At 41.7% G+C, this 27,444-nt stretch overlaps 1 protein-coding gene across 1 annotated transcript in view; it reads left to right on the forward strand.

Annotated features, from left to right (window-relative positions):
- The window catches only part of PTPRT (protein tyrosine phosphatase receptor type T), a 778,866-nt gene that overhangs the window by 673,260 nt on the left and 78,162 nt on the right, over window positions 1-27,444 (forward strand). The gene's annotated exons all lie outside the window — the stretch shown is intronic.

The raw sequence follows: 27,444 nt of genomic DNA on the forward strand, positions 1-27,444 counted from the left end.
AAAAATTCTGTTTGCAGGAACAATTATATTTTCTGATTGCATCAGGATTAAATTGAATCTAGGAGAAGAATTGAATGTTACAAGCTTGCCACCTCCAGTTTTATTGAATATTTCACAGGAATTATTGAATATATTGCAATCATCCACTTGGCTGACAGATTAAAGGACACACTTATTAAGTTCCTGGCAACCGAAAGTTGAATAGAATTGTTTACTCCTTAGAAGTGTAAAATGGAAATTTAGTTAACCTTGAGAAAGTAAACAAATTTTCCATCACAAACACTAAGGAGTTAAATTAAGACACGTTTCAGAGAAGATTTTTGGACTCAGAAAGGGATATAAATTATAATATGAATAATCAAAACTATCAAAATAATCAAATAATCAAAACTGATCTAACCACCTCATTTTAAAGATGAAGAAGTGAGTCCCAGAGAGTTTTCTCAGGATTATTCATTGAGTCTCTAGAACTAGCAGGGCTAGAATTGGGGCTGTGAGCATTCTAGCCCTTGCCCCGTGATCTCCTTCCAAGGAATGAAGTATAGTCAATAATTGTTTGTCTTCTATTTTCCATAGACTCCTAATCCAATTTCTGCACAAATAGAACCTTCTCAAATTGAATTATACTTTTCATGTCCTAGTTATGGGAGTAGCTGAGGGGTTCCTTTAAATATTCATTAAATGCCGACTATATGCCAAGTGTCACAGGGATTGTAAAAATAAGTAAGACATGGTTGCTGTCTTCAAGGATATTACTGTCCTCCAAGAGAAGAGTTGGAAGTGGATTAGTTTCAATAAATGTGATAAGTGATAAAGAAAAGGCATGTACAGTGTCCCAGGAACACTGATCAGAGGCTCAGCAGCTGGTTAATTCTGCCAAAGTGATTTAGAAAACATTATGTAAGGAGATGGGTTTTGATCTGAAGGGAGTGCAGGAGAAAGACTGTCCCAGGTAGAAGGGACAAAAGTTTGGAGGTGTAAGAAACATGGTGGGCTCAGAGAAGTGGGTTGAGCATCCAAGGTGCTCTGTGCTGAGAGCATATGGCCAGAGATGAAGCTGGAACACTGGCTGGAACCTGCTTGGAAAGGGCTTCACATTTGTGTCCAGTTGAAATTCACTTTCGGAGAAGGGTGACTTATTTGGAAATTAGAGTGATTCCAGTGTCAGATGCCCTTGTGTTTTGTTGGAACCTGGCCTCATAAGCTCTTTGAGTTGTATAGATTGATCTTTCCATTGCAGATAAGTAGGGAGAGCATTTTATCAGCTACAGACCTTCCCTGTCATTGTAAACTGGCCCAGCCATTCCTTCTCCATACCCTTTCAGAGACCTCAGTAAACCTACGAAGCTGATGTTGCTTCTGACAATTTATACTAGGCCACTTCATCTTGAGAAGAAAACAGAATTGTTCTCTCTACCTCACAGGTGGTCCTGAATTATAACAGGGCATTTAGAAAGTGCTTGTTAAAGTAATCAGGGATAAAGAAGTGATGTTGAAAACGTAAATATATAGTTGCTAGGTAGCGGAATAAACTGAGCTTGGAGACCAATTTTCCCCCACCCTCAGCTCAAAGCTACAGCCTTGATAAGTTGAAAACATAGAAAATAATTGTACTAGCTAACATTTTTGTTAGTAATTACTGGACAAAACACTTTACATGCCTCATTTCATTTAATATTCTCAACAACTCTAGGAGGCTGGTTAAGGAAACTAAGGCTCAGAGAATTTAAGTAACTTGCTCAAGGTCCCTACAGCTACCAAGCAACCCTGTCAGGTTTGAACTAGGGTTCATATGATGGTATCGGCAGCCTCTCCTTCTAGAAACAATTGCTTTGCTTAACTTTTGCTCTCCTTGTTTTTCACGCTCCTCCCCAGCCATTTCTTCTCCTTCTTCCTTGCTGGTTCGTCCTCTCACCATGGAAGTGCCCTAAAGTTCTTCCTTCCTGCTTAAACTCACTCTAGGTGGGTGGTGATGACGCTAAGTGAGATAATGAGCCCAGGCAGAGGCCAGATCTGAAGCAGAAGAGGGGGAGTTTAAATTGAGACGGGTTAGGTTTGAGGTGCTGTTGAGTCACTGAAGAGATGTCAGGTAGGCAGTTGGATGCGTGGGCCTTGGAGCTCAGCAGAGGAGCCTGGCCTGGAGATATAAATGTTTGCTACATTTTTTACATAAGGTGGTTGAAGACTTTGCAGTGAACAGGGAAGCTGAGGCCCACAGGGGTGAAGCACCTTGCCGGGGGTCACTCAGCAAGTTAATGAAAGAGCCAGAACATCGACTCAAGACTTACATATAGAAGTACCTGTAAAAAAGCAGTCGGTTAAAGCTGAGGGCATAACATTAAAACAGGGGACTATTTTATGAAAGCAGCTGTGTATGTACATGTGGTTCAAGTGCATATACTTAGCATGCAACCTTCTGGCAACCCACAGGGATGTTTGGATGGAACTCCGAATATGTAAAGGAGCCGATGTATGAGGTGACCGCATGGTTTCTTTTTCACCCTGGACTGTGCTAGGATCTCTGTATTCAAAGTAGAATTTCCTGGCAAGAACTTGAAGTCTGATTTATATATTAGTGGTTGGGAGCAGATCTATATGCCTTGGAAAGACAATGAAACAGCCATAGGGTTGAAGATTGAAAAGTAGCATTTCAGATGTAGTGGGAAAGAGCAAAGGGCAGAGGACAGGCAAAGCCCCTTTGTTCACCGCATTGCCATCTCCGTCATTCTCCAGGTGGTCTCCTATGTATTTTTGAAGGGGAATGTCATAAGGCTTAATGACTCAGCACTGGCTGACTTTAAGTGGGATGCTCTTACCTAGGTTAAGAGAACAGCCCACACACCAGCCACTGAACACATCTCAAACCCATACCTGCCTCCAGAGTGGACAGATGTCAAGTGAGCAGGAGATCCCACCAACCAAAATAACTGTTGCTGGCAAAAAAAAAAAAAAAAAATGGCAGTTCTACTCTCAGAAAGCCCAGGTAATAGAGAACACAGACAACAATGCTATGGCTTGGTGCACCCAGAAGAGGTATGTGCAGAAGTCGCCAGGAGAATGGTGTCTGGCAAGGGGGTGCTGTCCTGGCCCGTTAGCCTATGATTCATCTCTGTTCAGATGATTTACTTTTCACCTTACCAATCATGTCGGTTGATTTCCTAATTATATGGAGGCAGAAAATGAAATAAAATTTCAATTCCCCTTAATAGCAAGGATACATTCAGCAGAGATATAACATAGATTAATCTTGACATGTCCTCCTTTCTCACCTCCCATATCCAATTCAACATTAAGTTTTGATTATTCTACATCTTTGATATATTGAGAACTCATCTACTTTTCTCCATATCCATACCTCCATCCTTGTCCAAGTCATCATCATCTCTTAAGATCTAAAGCCCCTAAATAATGCTCATATCCATCCTAGTCCTTCTCTAGTCTATTTTCTTTAGAACAGCCAGTGAGGTATTTTCAAGGCACATCTGGACATGTTGCCTCACTTATCTCTGGATTAAAACAATTATATTGTTTCTATCTTGACTTTCCACACAGGCCTTTCCCTCTGGCTCTTTCTTGGGCTCTTACATAATTACTGCCTCTTTCTCTGTGAGCTCCAGCCACACTATCTTCTTCCCACAGTTCTTAACCTTTTCCATGCTCCTTTTACCACAGGACCTTTGACCATGCTTTGCTCTATCTAGAGCAGAGGTGGGCAAATTGCAGCACATAGGCCAGATCCAGCCCACCGTGTCTGCTTCTGTGAATGAAGTTTTATTGGGGCACAGCCATGCTCATTTGTTTACGTATTTCTTATGGCTGCTCTTTTGCTACAATGGTAGTCACACGGTTACCACAGAGACTATCTAGCCCACAAAGCTTGAAATGTTTGCCCTGTAGCTCTTTACAGAAATGGTTTTCAACCCCGCATCTAGAGCACTGGCTGTACCCACACTCTTTCCCCTAATTGACTCCTCTAGATCACAATTCTTGCATTTCTTCCTTTCCTGGCCTCCTTCTCCCCTTACTAAATTGTATTCCTTTGTTAGGTACTATCATAGCATTGTATTCCCTCTTTTTTCTGGGCACTGACCTCAGTTTCCAAATGTGCTTGTTTATGATCTGACCCCCTCTAGACAGCAGGGTCCCAGAGGGGGGACCATTTGTGTTTTGCTTATCACTGTATTTTCAGCACGTAGCACAGTGTGTGGCACAGAATAGATACCCAAACCTCTTACTGATGGATGGGTAGATGAATGAATGGATAGATAGATAAGACTCAGGCATATAAGTCCCATATACTTAGACAAAATTAGCATTAGGAAGTTTGATACAGCTGACAACACGCACCATCATCCTGTTTTCAACATTCAATTTCAACAGAATTGAATGCAGGCAGAGAAGGGGATCAAAAACACAATGCTTTGTCAGTCAGATGCCATCTAGATCTTAGCCTCTCTTCCACTCCTGCCACCAACCCACAGGCTGCTAACACTGAAGATTTTACAAATCCCTTTTTATGGTTCCTGCAAAACCAGGAGCTGCTACTCAAAGCAGCCTAAAGAAGTCAACCATTGGCTGGACTGGAAATGTGATACAATCACTCCTCCAATCATAGGAGGAGGAAGGGATTTCAGCTGGTGATCTTCAGACCACATACAAATCTAGGCAAAGACTCAGGATGCTATCTTGCTCTTCCAGTGGAAGAATGAAGAAAAATAGTAAAGGAAAGAAGCAGATACATCATATTGTGGTTCTCCATTGTTTGGAAGACCTCACAAGTAGCCATGAGAGCATCAGTTATTTGCAGAGGTTCTGGGAGATAAGGAGCACCTGTCACAGGGGTCCAATCTGTGTGGTCGTGGACAGCTGGCTTTCCCTCACCATCTGTCCTGGGGCCAAGATGTTTCCTTGGTTACTGAAACGCACTAGGAAAAAGGAAGGTATTTGTACCATTTTGATTTTCTAGGTGAGAGAAGGCCAAGATGAATGAGAGAATATCAGCAGGACATGGAAACAGGCTCCTTAGACTACTTCAAGATGATCAAGAAAAACATCATGGAGGAGTTGAATGTTAAAGAATGAGTGGTCAGACTTAGCCAAGGCAGAAAAGGAGAAACAAATTATTGCTCTTTGTTTTGGTGAAACACACTATATCAAAACTTAAATAAAATAACAACCATTGTATTTTACTTACAATTCTGTGGGCCAGGAGTGTGGACAGTATACAAGAGCGGTAGTTTCTTTCTGTGTGAAGCTTCAGCTGGGATGACTTCAGAGGCTGGAATGGCTGTGACAGTTCTCGTGGGACCATATGTCTGGAACCTCAGTTCTTCCTCAGGTAGCATCTGTCAGAGAGGGAATGCCCAGATGACTCTGTTATTTCCATATCTGACCCCTGGGATGAAATGACTAGAACATCTGGGGTGGGCTGGCATTGCTCTCTTCCTGTGCATCTAACTTGGGCTTCCTTGTAGCATGGCAGACTCGTGGTAATCAGACTTCTTACATTATGGCTGGCTTCTCCCAGAGCAAGTGTTTCAAGAAGGCCAGAAGCAATGCCAACCTTCTCTTACAAACTAGGTTCAGCACTTGCCAGCACCACTTCTGCTGCTTCTCATAAAAACTAGGAGCAGCACTTGCCAGCACCACTTCTCCATTAGTAAAAGTAGTCACACGCCAGCCTAAATCCAAGGGAGCAGAGGAGCAAGCTCCACCCTTCTGTAGGAAAATTGCATATGCATACAGGAAGGGAAGGAACCAGTGGTAGTGATCTTGGAGATAAATTACCCCACTATTCTAAAAGAAAAGAATACATGTACTATATAGGGACATAGAGGGGTGAGGAAGTCTACTTGGCTAACACAGTCAAGAACAAATAGGAATATTTTCCACATCTCCAGTTTCCACTTTGATTAAAGTGATAACTCTGCCATTACTCGCACATGGTTTGGCAGGGTCTCTGCAGATTTTCAGACTCTAGAAAGAGTTTTTTCTCTCTTATACAGTTCCTTGTAAGTGCAAATGTATTCCTTAAAATACAGAGTCCAAGAGACATCAATAATGTTAACATCTTCCTACAGCCTGTGAGAGAACGTGAAGGGTAGGAGACAGGCGTTAGTCCATGGTGCTGGTCTTCCTTGGGCCTTTTCCCAGGAAGTCCCTTCCCTTGGGCTTATAATTATGAGTGGTTTCACCTCTTTATAGTACTTGGAGTATTAGCTCCATAGGGTTAAATGGCAGGAGATGAACCTGGAGATGTAATCAGGGAGTGTGTATTAAAAAGTCTCAAATACTAGAGAGCTTGAAATTTACAATGTTTTCTGCAAGGAGCTAACAGATTTTAAGTGGAGGGGCAGGATTGAGCCCAATTTTAGAAAGATCATCTTGGTGACAGTGAGGTGACTATGAGGGTGGATGAGACTTTAAGTAAGTATTGTTTCCGCATATGCCTCTATCAAACTTCAAGGAAAGTGACTTAGCATGAAATACTGGTGTACATGGAAATTTTATTGCACATACACATACACACACACATACACATACACATATACCTGCTCATAGGATTAACAGTCACTACAACCCAATGGGTGTGGCCAACTCTTTGTACTGAAGTGGTGATAGAGGAAGCTCTTCAGCATGCCATTCTTAAAGCTGTTTCTAAGTCCAGTGTATTGACTGGATCTCCCTGCTTGCTCCATATTTTGTTGAACAGTCAATATTTTGAGAGTTTGATACCTGGAAATATGTGGACATGTTTGATTTGGAAATGGGTGTCCTTATTCACTTAATGTCACATTGGGCTAGTTCAGCTTTTCCAAGGTGAAAGCCTCTTTCATCTGCAAGGTCTTTGATCTAGGGTAGATGAAATTCCCTCTGATCTACAGCTGTGACAGAGGCTCAGAAAGTGAGAGAGTCAGTCATTCGACACTAGAGTCACTTCTTCCTCTGCTGCAGTGGAGACCCAAGTGGCCAACCACTGAGTCGGCAGCCAGCTGTGTTCTGTTGAACACATACACTTGCAAATCTCGTTCCTGGCCCACTCTCTGTAACCCTTCTCATTCCATCCCAGCATTGTCCTTTCAAATCGATCCATCCGCAGAGGTATACCTAATAATTCAATAGCATTGTCATGCTTTACTGATAAAATACCTATTTGCCTAGTCTGCTCTGCAGTTTAAAAATGCAAATCTCACCATGCCACTGCCCAACCAAAAACCTGTCATTGGCTCCCCGCTGTCCTCAGGATGAAGTTAAAATGCACCTCATGGTCTCCACGACTCAGAATGACCTGACGCCTGTCAACACCTTCGGTCTCATCTCTGGCTACTCTCGGACTTGCTCAGTATAGTCCAGTCATATTGACATTCTTCCTGTTCTTTGAGAACATTAAGCATTTTCCAACATCATAGCCTCCACAAGTCTGTCTGCCCGTTCCAGAATATTCTTTCCCTCTGTTATCATTATTTAGCCACTGTTTATCCCTCAGGTCTATGTCATTGGGAGGGGGGGAGCTTCCCTAAATTTCCAATCTATACAGTGACCACTTTTTTTTTTGTAACAGCACAGGCCCTCTTAGCAATGTATGTTTATTCATTTAAGTATTCTTTTGGTTAATGCCTACCTTCTTCACTAGACTGTAAAACCTCAGTGCACAGATCACTTCTGTTTTGGCTACCACTGTATCCTTGAAGACTAATATGGTGTTTGGCATGTGACAGATGAGCAGTATTTGTTGAAAGAATCATGATGTTAATTTTGTAGTTAAGATGGATTACAGTGGTTTACTTTTAACTATTCAGTATTCAAACAATTGTTTTTGTGCACTGCTGAGAAAACAAGGACCTACAGACATGGAGGTGACTAAGGTTACTCTTAGGTTTTACTCCCATATTGGAGGAAGGGGAGAGGGGACTAAGGGAGGAGGTGATTGCTTTAGTCTGGAAGAGATATAGAGGGTGCAGTTTGCACCTCCATTGCTTAGAAAGTCCTAACCCTGGTCTCTTTGTCCTAGTCATCAGTTCTAAAGGCCCCATCACCAAAGGTTGGCTTCCTTAGACTCTACTACCCAGCACAGCCCTGGAAAACAGAGGGAACACTCTTTCGAACAAGTTTGTAGCTCCTGCTTCTCCTACCCTTGTGATCTCTCCTCTCTCCTCCAAAGGACACTGAGCTTCTACCCTTTTATACTTCCCTAGTTACATCTTACCTTTCTCCAACGTTATGCCCTTGTGGGTCTTCCCAATGTCTAGCATAATCTGAAAAATCAATGTACCCTTACGTATTAAGGGATATGCCTCATTGTCTTTAAAGTGGAAAGTAGAAGAAACTAACATTTATCGAGCCCTAACTATGTGCCAAGGACTATGCTAGGTGCTGTACGTATGTTATATCATGTAATCCTCACAAGCTATGAGATGATGATTGCTATTGGTACCAGGCTTCTTTCACATGTGTAGAGATTGAGGTGCAGAGAGATTGAGTAACTCTCTCAAGGTCACACAGCTATTAAGTGACAGAGCTGGGATTTAAACCTAATCTTTCTCTCACATAGGATCCTACACCTGTAGTGTACTCTCTCCCAGATAACAAGAGATATGCAGACACTTCTGAAGCCACTGAAAGGATGATATACTCAGACAGTGATGTCTCCAAATCCCAGGACATAGGCTCCATCTATTTCTGGGATTGCAGAGGTTGGAGCTTCAAAACACTGCTGCCATTCACTCATTCCACAGTGTTTGTTGAGCACCTACTATATGCCAGGTGTGATCTAGGTTCTTGAGCTATACCAGTGAATAAAGCAGAAATTAAAAATTCCCTGTCTTTCTAGAGCTTACATTTTAGTGGTGGTAGGAAGTGGAAAGAGAGATAGGAAATAAGCAATGGGCCATGAAGGATAAGTAAATTATATGGTATGATAGAAAGGGATAAGTGCTGTGAAATGCTAGAACAGGCTGAGTGGGATTAGGAATCATAAATGGGCAAAAATTGCAGTTTTACAGAAGATGACATTTGACCAAAGACTTTTAAAAGGTAAGAGATGTGAGCCATGTGAAAAAGGAGTGTTCCTACTAGAGGCACCCAAGGCAAGAGTGTGCCTGATGTGTTCAAGAAAAAGCAAAGAAGCCAAGACCCTGTTCCAGCTGCAAGGGTCCAGGAAGCAAAGTTTTAATGAAAAGTCTGCGTTCTTTGTTGGACAAGACTTGAAGGTCCAAACCAGTGGAGCCGATAAAAAGTATGGACTTACCCTTTGAATTCAGATCCTTCCAGAAGGCACTATTGTAAATGGGTTGAATCCAAGATGCTTCCAAAGAACAACAAAGACTCTTGTACCTATGAGGGCTGAATCCCACCACCATCCTAGCCTTCTGGGGCAGAGAGCAAACTCAGTAATCTTTGACCTCCTTGTTTATGATAAAACACACGTCCATCTGCAGGAATCTATCCCAGAGCCACTGGTTTCAGGATTTCTTTTTGGTGTTGATGTTGATCTTTCTTAGCCTAGGATGGTCTGACATTGAATCATGCCTCTACTTACCGGTTCCTGAGTTCTGCTATTACTCCAACCTGGCTATACAGGACTACATACACCAAGCCTTCATTTAGGCCAGTCACGTGTGCTATGACCATGGTGATTTCTCTGGTCCCCCAGAACCTAGTACCCCACTCAGACTCATTCACTTGGCCCTGCTTGGCAAAGAGCCCAATGTAATATTATTAAGGATGTTAGCTGGCACAGTCACTTTTGTCATTGTTTTCTGAAAGCATCATTGCTTTTTCAGCTGGCCCTAGATGTTGTGAGTGTTTAGTCACCATTCCAAGTCATTTATTTAGCATGAAAATTTATTAGTTAGGCCATTGTTTAGCAAATTCATCACATTATACTTTTTACTTAGTAGAATCACTTAATTAGTGTTGTATTACTGGAATCGACTGTCAATTATGTGGCTAATTCATTTTCTTAGGGATTGAATTTTTTTTATCAGAGTAAAGCAGTGCAAAGTGCATCGTTAACTCTTTAATGATTGGGGATTTCTGTCAATGGTGATTCATGTTATAAAGAAAATTAAACCATTTACTTTCCTTGAAATATCAGATGTTGGAAGACTCTTTGGAAAAGTGTAGAGAGGGTAGCTTAAAAAGTTTCATGAATTAAAGAATTTTTTATTAACTGAATGACTCAGACTACTTGGCAAAGCTCAGCCAAGTTAGCCAGAGGGTTGTGACTGGAGCCCTCGGAATGAATTATTATAATATACTCTTATATGTGCATATTGCTATAAAACCTATAAATGTTCATTCATTGGCATTATTTCTTTGGGTTCTCACAAAGTTGTGAAGTGACATTAGGATTTGTGGTTGGCAGCCTCTAAGGTGGCCCCAGTGATGCTTGCCTTGTATTCCACGTCCTTGTATAATCCTCTTCCTTTGAGTGCAGGCTAGATCTAGTGACTAGTTATCATTGCAAAATAAAGTAAGGGGATGTCACTTTTAAGATTAAGACTAGGTTATAAAAAGACAGTGGCCTCTATTTTGGATTCTCATACTCTCTCACTCACCTCCTCTGTGGGAAGTCAGCTGCTATGTTGCGAGTTGCCCTTTGGAGATGCCCATTTGGAACTGAGGGAGATGTCCAGCCAATAGCCAGCAAGGAAATGAGGCCCATACTTTAATAGCCCCGGAGAAAATGAACTTGCCAACAGTGATCCAAGTTCACTGTTGGAATCAGAACTTGGATTCCCTCCCAGTTGAGTCTTCAGATGAGACCATTGTCACAGCTGACAGCTTGAGTGCCACCTCATGAAAGACCTTGAGCCAGCAGTACCCGTTTAAGCTGCATCCTGATGTCTACCTGTAGAAACTGTGAAATAGTATGTTTATTATTTTAAAATGCTATGGTTGGGGGTAGTTTGCTATGTAGCAATAGATAACTAATGCAGGGCTTAACATGTGAGATGTTACAATAATTTGCCCAAAGCCTTTGGGTTAATAAATAGGACAGCCAGGATTTAACTCTGGTTCTTCTGATGCATTTCAATAAGCAAGAAGGATGTGAACTGCAGTCCAGACCTCTCATTGCAGCTCTAGATACCCTCAAAGCTTTGTCATCCCACAAGGGTAACTATTCAGAGATTATTTCCCTGTAACAGCGATTCACTTGTGGCCTGCACACCTTCATGACCATGAGAAGGAGCCACTGGGACTCTGGAGAGGCTGGGAAGCAGGTTTGAAGGAAGGATCTTCTTTATCGTGTTGTCTATCAGGAATTGAGTCAAACTTCTCCTGTTTGTCCCCTTGTTCCTCTCCTGGAACTATATAACCCCCATATAATGGTGATAACAGTAGTTCCTAAACATAAGTGGCCCCAGACTAAAGCTTCTAAACCCCAGGTACGAAGCCAAAGAATCTATATTTAATATGCTCCCTGAATGACTCTTACAGAGAACGAGAATTCAGGGTCCACTATATAAAACAAAGTAGGTTGGCATTTCAGTGATCAGCCTCTATAATTCACCAGCTAAGGATCTGCCAGGGCAAACCTTTATGTGGATACTCTGCTTTGTTAGTTCTTATGAGAGCATTAGGTGTCTGTTCTTCCCAGAGTAGAGACCATCAGCTTTGATAGCTTGTATTTTTTTGTTTAGTTAGTTTTGAACAATACTAAGCTATACTACCTCATTCATTCACTAAGGGCAGAAAACAACGAATTATATTGGTCTAGGACCCTTAAAGGACAAATTATATTTTTTAACTAGAAGGTCCCTTAGAGACCATCTAATCCCTTGCTACTCAAAGTGTGGCCCAGGGACCGGCATCATTAGCATCACCTGAGAGCTTGTTGCAAATGCAGACTCTCAGGCCACACTCCGGAGCCACTGAATCAGAATCTGCATTTTAAAGGATCTCCAGATATATACATTAAAGTTTGAGAAGCATTGGTCTAATTTAGCTTCCCAATTTTAAAATTAAGGTCCACAAAGGTGAAGGCAATTGCACAAGATAATTTAGTTGTAACACCAGGATGAGAACTCAGGTCTTGTAACACCCAAGCTGTGTTCTTTCCACTCAATTAATGTTCTGTTGTCTTTGTGGTTTGTTAAATCCATAAACTCAGCTTAAGTATCCAGGGTATAGTTTGAAATGGAAAAAGGAAGCTTTTATCCACCCAGTACAATGGCAAACTCTTTTCAAACAGCTGTTGCACATTAAAATTTCTTCTTCCAGACAAGTTTAGTTATTTCATTTTCTCTTTCCTATACATCAATGAAAGACAAAGTCACCTGTCAGGCTGAAGATTGCAAAACCTGTCAAAACTGAGTTTTTCTAGTTTAGCTAAGTGTTACTCTGCAACTGTTCTGCATACCTTTGTCTTATTACAATTTTGATGAATGAAAGATGAAAATAAGACAAGCCCGTGTTTTCAGTGTGAGAAATTATTTGAAGTTTTTTGCTTCTATCACACATCTTCCCATGAGTGTGTGGGTTCTAGAGTTTGGCGATACATACACAACGCAAAATGCTGGGCCAATTGTTTTTAGTGTGCGCACAAACAACCCTGAAACCGATGAGAAACTCCCAATCATGTCCGGCGCAAGCTGGAGTTGCAATGAAGCGGACAGCCTTTGTTCTGAGAGAAGCACATTGGATTCACATCACCAGATGCCCATCTGGAGAAGAAATGCATTTTGAGTAAATGTAGCTTATCAACCTCCCCACACTCGCTAAGACAAATGGAACTGAGGCCGGAAATAGAGACCATGCTACTGTCACCGTAGGAATTGGAAGGCACGAGAGCTGGATCTGGAAGACAAACAAGCACTGTGTTTATCAGCAAGGTGGAGGATGGATTTCAGAGACCCAGGCGTGCCTACCAAATGAGTAATTTCCGAGTAACCACCAGATCCTAGAGATACACTGGTAAACAACCCAGATATTGCACCAGCCTTTGTGGAGCTTATAGTCTAGTAAAGGATACAGATACTAAATAGTTTCACTATTATTCAGTCATTACTATAATTCATGAAGATGAAAGATGCCCAGGAATCTATATTATAATTCATAAAGGTGATATTGTTAGGCTACAACATGGGGCCCTCAGATGGAGATGGCAGCAAACAGGGGTGTCTCCCTTGATATCTTCATTCAGAAATGTTAAAAGATTTTTTTGGTGGACACCATCACCTGGCCTATACCATTAACCTTTTACTATACTTACTATCCTCTATCCTCCCATCTATCCACACCTCAATCCTTCTTGATTTTTTGTGCATGTCAAAGGAAATTTCAGACATCAATAAACTTCCTTTTCCTCTCAATCCTGAACTGAGCATATCATTAATGCAAGCTCAATATTCTGGTATTTCGTCCTTCGAGATAAAAATTTACAAAAAAGAAAAATGCACAAGTCTTAAGTTTTCCATTCCATGAATTCAACAATTGCATACACTTGTGCAACCCAATCCCCTAATAGCATACAGACTCGCCAAGGAGATCCCTCATGCCCATTCCCAGACAATCCATGTCCCCACTCCAACCAACAGGTAACCACTATTCTGATGTCTTTTCCTACCATGGACCAGTTTGTCTTTTCCAGAAGAGGAAGTGACTTTTGAGCTGAGTCCTGAAGGGTGAATAAGAGTCCACTTGGCCTTGGAAGGTTGGAGGAAAGTTAGCCATTCCAGAAAGCACATCATGTACTATGCAAGAACTTGGTGAGGAGGACAGTGTGGCTGCAGCCTAGTGAGCAAAGGACAGGGGAGCATAGGAGGAGGAAAATGAGAGCAGTGAGAGCTACACCAATCATAGCCTTGAAGCCATATTAACTATTAAAAATCTGGATATAGCCAAAGGAGAGTTAGCAATGCAACCAAGAAAAGGTCAAGCAGGAAGGTGACATGCTCAGCTTTGGACTTCTAAAAAATTCTCATCCCTAATTATAGAGAACAACATGAAGAAGCAAGAGAGGGTGGAGGGAGTTATGAGGATTCTGTTTAAGCCATCATGGAGAAAGAGGGATGCAGCAGATAAGAGGATGCTGGCCATGGAGAGAAAGAACCATTTCTTCTTCCTCTGTGTTAACCTCTGACCTCTGATGCATTGAGCTTCTACAGTTATAAATCACAGTGTTTGATTTTTTTCTATCTCCAGTTTCCAGAGATATCAGCCATAAAGCCTTTGTGAAAACTGGTTCAGAGAGGTTAAGTAACTTGCCCCAGGTCACACAGCCCATAAGTGGTGGTGTCAGGGTTCTCACTCAGGTCTATTTATGTCTAAAGTCTGTACACATGTTTGATCAGTTCCCTGTCTTCAGAGAGTATGATGTGAGTCTCTCGGTTTTTCTAATTGAAATCACTACTCCCCTCGTTATCTCAGATTCTTCAACCACTCCAGAATTTTCAAGGCATCAGATTGCCCAAGTTGCTGGCAGCTAACTTTGGGTCCTATTTTAAGGGTAAATTCATCAACCATAGCCCAGGCTTTCCTTTAAGCAAATGGTTTAGGACCAGGGGCAGGTGAGTCAACATGGATCTACGAGCTCTTGGTTTTATTTATGCTGGTTGTGACTCTACAGGAGTCACCTGAAGTTCTTTGTGCTTGCAGAAGAAACTTTGCCAATCCCTTTGTCTATTACTCATACCCTTCTTTGTATAATCCTAGACTTTCCTTCTACATGAACTCCTCTCAAATGCCACCCCCTGTTACTCCTTCATGCCTGGAAGAATGTCAAGACTGTGCAGTTTACCTTTCTTTATCATTCTGCTTTGAGTAACCTACTGACCAAGACATGTTCTTCTAAGTTCTTTTGTATATTCTGTTTATGTTAACACGCCACAGCCATATACAGAACTTCTTACTGATAACATTAACTTCCCAACAATATTAATCTTTCCAACATTGAATAACCTCACAGTTTCTTCTTACTTTAATACACACTTCATTCTCTTTTTTTAAATAATACACTCCCTAGGAATCCATTTCTTGCCAACCAATCTGTGTACCATACTTTATCATCAGTTTGTAAAATTCTTTAGGCATGTATTTCATTATCTATTTACGGAGTCTTTTTCTGCTGGTCGAAGTTCAGCATTTTTCATGTCTGTTATTTTCAAACGTAAGTGTCTCAAAGGAGAGTGCAAATGATTGGCGAATATGCAAGAATTGAACAATAGACTTACATGTCACCAAAAAGGGCTGGTGTTTCCAATGAGTTAAAAACACTTTAAAAGTCCGGAATTATATCCCTTCTCCTTTCTGATTCAACAATATATTTCCAGGATTCCACACTGCCCCTCAGTGTCATTCCCTTCCTTCTGAGTTTGAGCACTAAGGGGATAGGACCAAGGAGCATTCTGTTACTGCTAAAGGTCTACTGCTCTGGCACACCCCAGGACTTTCATTTTTGTTTCAATTGTATTAAGTTTATACAACCTATGCTGTGGAATACTGGTATTGGCACTTTTGCTGCCTATTTTCCCACTGATTTTCATGAAATTGTGTCAAAAAGAAAAAAAAAGATTTTCTAAGTTTTTTTAATAGTGAAACCCTAAGACATTCTATAAAAAAGACATCTGCACGTGAATGTTTATAGCAGCACAATTCACAATTGCAAAGATATGGAAACAACTCAAGTGCCCATCAATACATGAGTGGATTAATAAAACGTAGTATACCATGAAGTACTACTCAGCCATAAAAAATGGTGAACTACCTCTTGTATTATCCTGGAAGGAGCTGGAGCTCATCCTTCTAAGTGAAGTACTGCAGGAATGGAAAAACAAACACCACAGGTACTCACCATTAAATTGGTGTTAATCGATCGACATTTATGTGCACGTATGGGAAGTAACATTCATCGGGTATCAGGCAGGTGGGAGGAGGAGGGCGGTTGGGTGAATTCACACCTAGCGGGTGTGGTGTGCCCTGTCTGGGGAATGGGCACACTTGTAGCTTTGACTCGGGCAGTGCAAAGGCAATTTATGTGACCAATGCATATATTCTGCAATATTCCATAATATTCTGAAATTTAAAAAATTGGTGAAATCCTTTCTTCAGACAAAATCCTACTTAGAAGTCTATTTTTAAAACCGCCAAAAAGCCATTTAGATCTGGTTGGGGCAGAGGTGAGGGAAAACTTTAGTGCTTGCCAGGACACACACACGTACACACAACACAGGTGTGAGCATACATGCACAAAACCCTTCATGGTGGCCCAGTTCACTCCCAAGTCACAGAAGAAACTGTAAACAGAGGTCTCCTTCCCTGACTCTGCCTCAGCTCTTAGGGCACTAACTCCACAGACTAGTGATTTGCTTATTTCTCCCCCTCTACATTAACTGGGTGAACTTTTCCACTTGATTTACTCAAAATGAAAATAACCACTAGTCACTTGAACAAGTCAAGACTGATGGCACTTGTGGGTCACAAGAGCAGGGAGGAGGGCATGGGTGAATTCACACCTAACGGGTACAGTGCGCCCTGTCTGGGGAATGGGCATGCTTGTGGCTTTGACTCGGGCACCCTAAAACTGAGCAGTGCACAGCATGTACAACCGGCAAGATGTGGTGGTCCTGCAAAAGCCTGGGTTAGAGGAGCATCAGGAAAGATGGGGCCCTAGTTTGTAGGTCCCTAGCAGAGTTTGATATTTTATTAAGAGAGAATTCTTTTCTTTATTACTACAGCCACTCAGGGTCCAGTATCAATCCCCAGTATAGAGACAAGAAAGAGACTCAAAGGCCAGTGTAATGCTGCACGGGAGACCCTTGCGATGAAATTGCTTGTGCATCTTGACTGTGGTAATGGTCACATGGATCTACACATGTGATAAACTTGCATAAAACTAGACATACACAGTGCATGTAAAACTAATGAAATATGAATAAGATCAGTAAAATATATCAATGTCAATTTTCTGATGAGGATGTTGTACCAGAGTATGCAAATGTAAACATTGGGGAAAACCGGATATATGGGACCCTCTATGTTATCTCTTACAACTGCATGCAAATCTACAATTATCTCAAAATAAGACTTTTTTCAAAAAGATGGAGCTCTCATGAGGGGATGGCATGTACCAATTGATCCTGGCCACGTTCATCAGAGTCTTGAGATGTGTCTCTTGGCTTCGCTGGTCATTAGTCACTCGCCAGTCCAAGCTTGTGATAAAAACGTTCTATTAATCTCTAGCAATCCGCTACATGGTTTATTTGTGTCTTTTTTTCCTTAATCATTTTTGCCAGATGTTTGTCTAATTTATAAGGGTTTTCAAAGGGAAGAGACAGGTTTCGCTTTTCTTCAGCTTCTCTGTTGTATCTTTAACTTGCATTATGTTCCATTGCTGTTCTTATGTATTTATTTTCTTTCTTTCTACTTTCAGGGACTATGTTTTTCATCTCAAGAAGCTGAATTTATATTTTTCAAACGCACCTATCCTGTTTTTCATCATGTGTTGCATTATTGCTGTGGTTCATATTCCTTCATCTTTCTCTTTAATCAATCTAAATGTGTTTACTGTACAGTATTGTTGCTTTATTATTTTCAATTCTTGGGAGGCACATTTTTCTGTGTTCATGGCTGCTGACTGTCCTTTTTGGAGATAAGCTTCCTCAAATGGATTGTCATAATTTATATTTTATTTTTCCGCTATGAGTTCATCTTTGGTGGGGGCGGTTTTGTTCTGTGGGAATTAATGTGTCTTGAATTATGAAAATACCTCTATAGAATGGTTTCTCATTTGCTTGTCAGGACAGTAAGATTTTCAGTGCTATTTCACAGGTTTTGTGTTGATTTCTAGCTTTGCAGTTGCACTATCACACAGGTAGCATAAATGCAAACCTCAAATTTATGTGTGGTAGAGGTCAAAGTTTTCTGTGTTTTGTTTTTTACCTTTAATTATTTTAATGCACTACACCCTTCTTTTTATTCTACCAATGGATACATTTAACTTAAATTTACACATATACACACTTAAATAATATGCACATACTTGCTTGAAATTCTCGGAATTGTATCCTTTCATTAACAGCATCAGGATTAAAATAGTATATATAGACTATCCATTATGAAAGGTGAAGAAGATATACTTTTATTTCTAGTAAATAAAGATATACTTTTATTTCTAGTGATGCATCAGTCACCCCCTTCCTGGTTTTTACCGATACAATTTGAAATTTTAGTCAAGAACTTTCATAGTAGCTTTTTTTTTTTTTTTTTTTTTTTACCTAATTTCTCTTTGGGAATTCTTTTTTGTAGCTCATTCTGTTATGATTTATATTTATTGTGATTTTTATACTCATATCTATGTTTAACAGAGTTTGGTGTTTGCCAAATTAGTTCTTTTATAACATGACTTCTTCCATTCTTGTGAGCGGTTTTTTCCCCTTAACTCTGGAATGACACTTTTCACTATTTTCCACACCTACCCGACCCTCTGGAAAAGAATCAGAGCCAACATAACTCCTGAATTTCTGTGTATCAGAAAATGTCTTTCTGTAACCTCACAAATGAAAAACAGCAGATCTCAGTGTATAATTTTGGGGTCATGTTATTTCCTCCTCAAAAATTTTGTTCTATTGCTTTCTGGCTTTTAAATCTAAGCAAGAAAAAAAAATATGACTAACATTGTCTTCATTTCCTTTACTGAGAGACATTTTTCTAGCCTAGATGTTTATCTGAGTGTTTCTGCATCAATAATATTTAAACATTATATCAGAATATAGGTCCTATTTTTAAGTTGTGCATGGAGAACTCTTTACAATTGAAGATTTAAGTTTTTATTCTGTCAAGGAGCTTACGTTGTATCCTTTATTATTGCTTCTGTTCCATTTATTTTGTTCTCTTCTTCAGTAACACCAATTATCTGTCTTTTATATGTCTATTTTCTTTTCTCAAAAATGTATTTTTGTTGTCTTCACACATGAACACACATGAGCAGATGATAGAAACAAAAGATTCATCTTATTGTTCTCATTGCCTTGCCTTTTCATCTGCAAGTTCCTCAAATTAATTTTCCATAAATGTCTACCTGTTGTTTATTTTCATCACAGATCTCAATGTCCGTTTTAATTCTGCTAATGCATTTTGATTTCTTTACAATCTTTCCTTGCCTCACCTAGTGAATTTTTTTTCTAGCCACTTCTTAACTCGATCCATTTTTGGAAAAATCTGTTGTCTTAATATTTCATCTTTCACTTTCTTTATTCTTCCATGTTTTTTTGAATTTTATTGAAAACAAAATGCATTTCTACTTTCTGTTGTGCAGATGAAGATACCAGTCACAGAAAAACCCAAATAAAATGGGCTTCAGTAATAAGTTAAAAGATTATTTCTTAGAAGAAAAAGTCAAGTGTTAGAGTTGGTTGAATGAGATGCCCATGAGTGTCATTAGGGGCCCAAGTTCTTTGAAGCTCTCTGCTTTGCCACCTCACGTTGGCATTGCCCCCAGCCTGTTCCCCTCGTGAATGCAAGATGTTTTAGCAGTTCCAGGCATCACACCCAGACATGGTAATGCCCAGTGGCAGAGAGAGGCCACTGAATTATCCTTCTAAGAGATAAGAAAAACTTTCCTAGAAGCACCCTAATAGAACTTCTTTCTCATATCATTAAATTTTTTTGGAAAAAAAAAATAGCAATACCCTGATTGGCTTAGGGAAATCAAGATTTTCCCATCAGTCTGGGACTAGAGTCATCCTTCCCTGGGAGACATGGAGAATGTGTATGCACTGAAACTAGTTTGGGGTCTCTGCCAGAAAGGAAGAAGGTAGGGATGGCTCTTGGGTAGACAGTCAACACTGACTGCTTTTCTTCTTTTGAAAATTATATATATATATCAGCATGCAGACTGTCATTTTCCTTGCTGTTGACATGATGGATTTTTTTAAGACCCCATGTTGTCTTGTTTCTGTTTATTTAAATTTAAAGAAGAAATGGTCACTCCGAGCCTGTTGTTTGCCAATAAACAGAGCAGGTGGATTCTCATTGTTGTCTTCACCATCCAATGTATTAATATTGGAATGCTTTTCATCTGGCTTAAACAAGAGGAGTAATGGATGTTTCCAGCCCCCATCCATAGGTAGAGCATCTCACACTACCCTTCCATCTGGGGTGAGGGCTGTGGAAGAAGAAATTCACGCTGTTCTTACAAAGGGGAGGATTGAGTTCCTTATCAGAAAGAGTAAATGAATCCAGGAAGCATTTTCCCATGACTGTTCCCATCATAATTGTTTCCTAACGCTGAATCTGCATCTGGAATACAAAGCTACCTTCTTTTGTCTTTTCCATATCAAAGAGCCCAATGAAGGAGAATGAGGAGGAGACGGGGCTTAGAGATGCCCTGACCTTACTGTTTGGTTGCTAGGGTCTTTGACTCTCTGATCCCAGGAGAGAAAGTGGGAAAAGGGGAAGCACTTTTTTTCTGTTCTTCAGGCCCGTGGGTGTGCTTTAGTTCAAGTACAAAAGTCTATCAGTGTTGACTGCAGATTGTAGAACGTCCATTTCCACTCCATAGAAAATGGCACAGTGGGGTGGCATTCTACTTACTATTAGTTTTACAAGTTCAACCCTAGGCATTTGGTCAGACATAGGAAACAGAGAGAAGGTAAATCCTCCTGTCATTACATCGAGTAAGAGTATGTCCCCAAGGGGACATAAGACGTGAGATGTGAATCTACTGTTCCTCAGGGGTCACAAATCCCACACACCTGTGCTAGTGTGAGTCTAGATTTCAGAAATGCAGAACAGATTTTTCTTACAACAGGACTCCTAAGCACAGCCAACTGCTTCATCTTATGCTTCACTGAAGAAATTGTAATCACTTCCAACTCTAGAGAGGAAACTACCTACGTTGAATCAGCTGAAAGATGATCTTACGCAGTTTCAGAGATTTTTAAGAAATTTTGGAAGAAATGAAGTCTTTACGTACATGTTAAGTGTAATGCTGCTATAATTAATGGATATCCCTCTGAAATTCTGGTAGTAGGTTGGCTGACAGATTTAGATTTCAGTACGATTATGAGTTTATCATCTTGAGGCTTTGTTGGTATTTGGTGGGGGACGAGAGACGAGGCATTGACTGCTAGCCAGATGCCACGTTGAGACCTCTTCCAGTGGAAGCCCATTTAACCGGTGCAATAACCTTCTTAGATGATGATGATGACAATTAATCATGATCATCACCATCACTATCACCAATTACAAATAAAAATCTTAGGCTCAAAGTACAGTTGACCTTTGAAGAACAGGGATTTGGACTGTGCAGCTCCACTTATATGCAGATTGTCTTCTGCCTCTGCCACCCCTGAGACAGCAAGACCAACCCCCCCTCCTCCTCAGCCCACTCAGTGTGCAGACAAGGAGGATGAAGACCTTTACAATGATCCACTTCCACTTAGTGAACAGTAAATATTTAATATATTTTCTGTTCATCCTTATGATTTTCTTAATAACATATTCTTTAGTTTACTTAAAGAACATAATATATAATACATACAACATACAAAATAAGCGTTAATTGTTTATATCATTAGTAAGGTCAATAGTAGGTTATTTGTAGTTAGATTTTGGAGCAGTCAAAGGTTATACATGGATTTTCAACTGCACAGGGGGTCAGTGCCTCTAACCCCCACGTTGTTCAAGGATCAACTGTAACTTATTTGAGGTCCTATAGCTAGAATGTTGTGAAGTTCATATTTGAGTCCAAGTTTTGTCTTCAGATTCTGTACTTTGACTCCGATGCCTGCTGTTCCCACAATACTCATGATGTTGGTTCTAATCACACCTCTGCGCCACGCAAGTGATCCATCCTTCTCCTGACTTCTAACCCTCTCTTTCCTCCCAGACTCTCCCCTCCCAGTAAGCAGTCTCTAAATATTTACTCATCCACTCTTCATGCTCTCCTGCCCTAAAGGGCACACGGATTTAGGAGGAATCATGACAGAAGAAATAAGAAACTGGTACTGGTACCAGAAACTATGGGAATTTGCTTGGCTAGTTAAGAAATTTTGCCTTCACTCCATGAAGACTTTTGCTAAGAAAAATGACTTGATCAAAGCTGTGTAAAGAGAACTGTGAAAGCAGAAAGGGCCATTAGGAAACTGATGGAATAGTCCTAATATGAGGATCTGAACCAGGGCCATAGCACAGGAATAGAATAAAATAGATGGCTTTGGAGTGTGTCGTGAAGGAAAGTAGAGTGGGGACAAGGAACAACTAGGGAAGCCCTAAAAGGGTCCCTAGAGTCCCTCTCCAGTTTGTGAATTGTCGTGCGCCCAACAAGACGTCTTGTACGATATCAGAACAGCTATTGATTTTTATTGCTCACCAGATACCAGACACTGCACTGAGCACTTAGCACGCACTGTCTCTTTGAATCCTCACAACGTTCATTTTCTCTGTATTATAGGTGAAGAAACTGGGGCTCAGAAAGATGTGTCACTTGGCCAAGGTCACAGAGCCCATAAATGGTTTATTAATGATCCAAACTCCATTCTGTGTGATTCCGGGGCCCTGACTCTCAGCATTTCTTGGGGTGCAGATTGTGTTCCTCTCATGGGACATGGACAGACCATTTCTTAAATAGTTATGTAAACATTTTAGCGAGCATGAAAACAAAACTAGCACACAGCACCCATGAGTTCACGTTCCACTATCATTTATAATGAGACAAAGTAAAGAAAACATAGTGGAAAGTTGTCTTAAAGAACAGTTTTGGAGGTACAATCGTCTGCACCGTTCAGTACAGTAGCCACTGGCCTCATAAAAGTAAAACTCGTTTCCTCAGTCCCATGAGGCACATTTCAAGTGTTCAACAGCCGCAAGTGGGAAGTGGCTACCATATTGAACAGTGCAAACATAGAACATTTGAGTCATTGTAGGAAGTTTTGTTGGAGAGTGGGTGCTGGGCTAGAGCTGTCTCACATTAGATCAATGTCTTTTTATTTAGAGTTCACTCAAGCTCTAAATCAGCTCTCTTTCGAACTTTATCTGGCTCTGGGTATGTCTGTGTGCACCTGCCTTGTCCAACACAGTAGCCACTAGTCACCAGTGCCTGCTGAGCGCTGGACATCTGGCTAGTCTGAACTGTTTTACTCCATAGGCATAAAGCACTCATTGGATTTCAAAGCCTTTGTATGAATAAAGAATGTCAAATATGGAATTAATAATTTTTGTACTGATTATATGTTGAAATATTATTTGGGATCTATTGGGTTAAATAAAATATATTATTGAAATTAATTTCAAAAATTCTTTTTTCCCTTATTTGACATTGCCAAAAGGACATTTTATGTTACATATGTGATTTTATGTATGAACATTTTATGTTACATATGCTGTATATTTCCACTGGCCAGCACTGCTCTAGACCTCTTTGCTCCACTGTGTGACTCCAGAGCTCTCCCCCTTTCTCTGTATCTACACTGCCCCATACAGCAGCCATAAGCCACATGTAGATATTTCAATTTAAATTAATTAAAATCAAACAAAATTTAAAATTCAGTTCCTCAGTCTCGTCAGTCACATTTCAGATGCTTAGTAGACACACGTGATTAGTGGCTACCAAATCGCAGAGCACAGATGTAGAATGTTTCCATCGTTGCACAAAATTCTACTGGACAGCGCCGATAGTTGGTACATAGCTAGGGAAGAGCCACAGAGATGGTTGATGAATGCCTGAAGTCTGGAGAATGATTCATGGTGCCCGACTCTGTGGCACATCCTCCTCCCATCTCCTAGGTGCCTGTCCCTTCCTACCTCCAGTTAAACTTGTTTATGCACACCTTATCTTTTCTTATCTCCTCCTACCAGGGCTGTGGCATGCTTATCTCTCCTTGAACACACCTTCCTCCCGCCTCCTCTGTGTACACCGTATCTAACAAGGTGTTTTGTACAATGTAGGTACTCAGTAAATGTTTGTTAACCAGTTGAGTGGCAATTCCTAGCAAGTGATTGGAAATATGTGATTGAAGCTAGAGAAAGATCTATATGGCTGGTAGTGGGGGAGCAGGGGCAGGGGGAAGAAAGAGAGGCCACCTTCCCAAAGAAGAAGAGGAGCTGGCAGAGAGATAGCAAAGAGGAAATCGAAGGGACAGTGATGGTCTGAAGTCTTACACATGTCACCAAAATCCCTCTGCCCACCCCACAAGCCACACGCAGGCAGTGACAAGAGTTATTGCGAGGGAATTCACAGGCTTAGGCAAGAGCTATATAAAAAGCATGAAAGAAATTCAAAATATTATTATGTGATAAATAAACATGCAAAACCCATGAATGAGAAGCTGAAATGGCATGAAAATTAAGAGTCTGGTGAGGAGAAAAAAAAATGAAAAATGCTCTGTCCCTGGGCCAGCTGGTGTGAGTTACATTTTATGATCGGCATGTGAATTCCAGCGCCCTTGTTGAATTAGCAGCAGAATCGCACATTAGTTTTAGGGCTCCCTCTCGAATAGGAACATCATAACGTTTTTTAATTGGAGCTGATAAAAACCTAGCATTACTTGTAGGTTCCTGAGAGAAGTGAGTTGTGAAATTGGGTTTTCATTAAACCTAATGATGGAAAATTAAGTATAGTGCGTCTGGTGAAATGGGGTGTGATAAAAGGCATCACTTCTGCATTATCGGAGGTTAATAAGGGAATAGGTGAGGTAAGATACATTGAAAAGGGGAGTCCAACTACTTGAATTAATAAACCTTGAAAATCCCTTGGTTCTGAGTCTGTACAGCATCATTAGCACTGGCATTGACATTATTACAAATGTTACAGCAATACAAGTTGTTAAATTTCAAAAGCACTTATTTTCCATTCCAGTGTTGGTTTTGCTGACACCAAGTTTATAGTCTGTCTAGCAATGTGTTTAGGGAAAATACCCATATTGATAGCTACTTGGTTTTGGAAACATTGGGCCCCTCACAAAACTTGCCAGGTGCCATCCCTAGGAAGCCTGCCTTTGCTGGTCTCCCATGCCGCCCGTGCCCCAGGTCCTTTGGGAGACATCTGTCCCCATGCACGATGGTGATTTACCAGGGAAACACTCGCAGGGCTCCAGGCATCAACTCTGGCCCACCCTGTCCTGGGAGTCATGAAGTGTGGCATCTAGAGATGCCCCTTTCCTCTCCTGTCCCAGCCCCACCACGACATCATGAGAGGAAGAGTCACTGGAAAGATGCCCCATATCCATGACAGCTGGGACACCTCCAGGAAAGAGCAGGAGTCTTTAAAGAAAGAGATTCTTCTTAAACCCCTTCAACACCTTCACGCTGGCTTCCAGAGTCTTGCACACTCACAGCTTTCTGGATCTGCCTCGCCTTATCCCTTGCTGCGCTGCCCCCGTGACATTTCCACCCATAGCTGCAACTCCATGCCAACCTCCTTGCTCTTACCCAAGCGCACCTTCACCTCTCAGTCTCGGTTCTTCCGATTCAGATGGTTCTTGTCTGTTCTCCCCACCAGACCACCAAGCCTTAAGGGTGGAATCTGTATTTCTCTCTGCATTGCCACTGCCTTGCGGAGCCCCTGGCACAGAGTGGGTTCTCCTAAGTCTAACCCATGATCACAGGGGGTGACGGAGAAGAGAGGCAGCCCCCACATTTGCCAGGTGCTACATTCACACAAGGCCAGTGAAGATGCATCTGCCTATTACCTAAAATCTCAGGAGTAAGCAGTAGTTTTCTTATGTGCAGTTGTGAAGGTTTTGTTAACATTTTGCCTAGGCCCTTCTCCTTTGTGCATAAATCTCTATCTTCGAGATCTTTCTGTTGGCAATTCAGGGCTGATGGGCTGGTCTCAAATGGCCAGGCTCTACCTTGGTGATGTTTACCTATCACATTGAATCAGGTGGTTTTAGTGCCCACACTGTGCATGCAATGGCCCTGCCCACTAATTCAGTGTGACCCCATCAATGTCTCCAGTTCAGACCAGTCAGATTAGTAGCCCCTCTTCCCTTGGAGGAGCTTGGTGCGGGCAGGTGGAGAAATGGAAAATGAGAACTGCATGCCCCACTCCATCCATAGACACAGGTGAAAGCATTAAGGTGACCAACTCTCCCTGTTTACCCATGAATGAGGGGCTTCTCCGGTTACTGAACTTTCAGTGCTAAACCCCAAAAAGTGTCAGGCAAACTGGGACAAGCTGGTCACCTGGAAAGCATGCAGGCCAGATGTTCCTGCCACTGTTCGTTCCTGCTTGCTGATGCTGTCACAGAGGAGTAGAGTGTGTGTTCACACACGGAGTCTGTGTCTGATGGATCACTGCAACAAGACAGGCAAATATGCTGAAGGGAACATGGACTTTGAAAAGACACGTTGCAGAAAATCAGGAATATATGCTAAGCCTCCCAGGGAACGCGTGTGGCTTCCGCCTGGTGGGTATCTGCATTGACACAGTGTCTGAAAACATCTGGGTGAGAAGCATCGACTGCCACGTCTGATAGTGCTCACCTTGTGCGAGCCACACACAGGGTGTTCCAGGGTGCACTGTCCATGTCTTTGGAAGGAGGTTGGGGGGGCCAAGCCTGGATGGTTGTGGGGAAGATAAACTGGCCCTGGAAGACTAACAACGTATGGCAGGGAGGTGGTGCGGCAACACAGTGGTTTTACTGGTCCAAGGGGAGTGGAGGAATTCAAACCCAACCTGAGCGGGTGTCAGTTTCCAGGGTGGCCAAACTAACAGAAGGCAGTTAAAGCAACTCCTTGGGTATAAAGGTTCTTATTATGGGAGATATAGATTTTATATCAAGGAGAGATTTTGTGAAGGAGATGAGGCGTAGGATCCAGGCCTGGAGGATGTAGCTGGCAGGACTGAAGGAAGAGGTTCAGGCTTCCCTACCTGCAAGGCGGGTTCAAAGATGCTGCTGGATCAATAGCATCGAGTGTTGGGGAAAGTGTACGATTGGAAGAAGGTGGTCACTGTTGCAGAGCCCATAACTGGAGAGGGCAACTGGGGGAGTCGGGCTTCCTGCAAGCTGCTGGGGGTCCCTCACTGGCTCCACTTCCTCCCAGTGTACAACCCGAAGGAAATGAGTGAGCAGAGAAACCGGTCACAGGGATGCAGGCAAAGGGACCAAAAGCAGACATGCGGCTCTGACCTCCAGGCACCTGAGGCTCTCCTTACTTGCAAACAGGCATCGAAGACTATTTCCAGTCCCCCACCTCCTAGACAGGAGGGCACTCCCAGTATCTAGCCTGTCTGGCTTCTCGCTGGTTCTGGGATGGCCAGGATTGGCCCAGACAGCCCTGCCAGGCCTGGAGGAAGGACAGACAGGCAGGGGATGACAACCAACCTGGAACTTTGTCTTTACCCTACCAATATGCCCCCTTGAAACAGAAGTAAACCAAGGGTGATTGTGTTCACTGGTTTGTTGTTTTAATATTTAAATCTACCAACACAGCCGTGCTAGGGAAGAAGCATGTCTCTCGTCTTTCTGCGGTTTCCTAATGAGTTGAGTCCCAAGTGAA

The sequence above is a fragment of the Eulemur rufifrons genome, chromosome 20 (assembly GCF_041146395.1).
Source record: "Eulemur rufifrons isolate Redbay chromosome 20, OSU_ERuf_1, whole genome shotgun sequence".
In the NCBI taxonomy this organism is placed as follows: domain Eukaryota; kingdom Metazoa; phylum Chordata; class Mammalia; order Primates; family Lemuridae; genus Eulemur; species Eulemur rufifrons.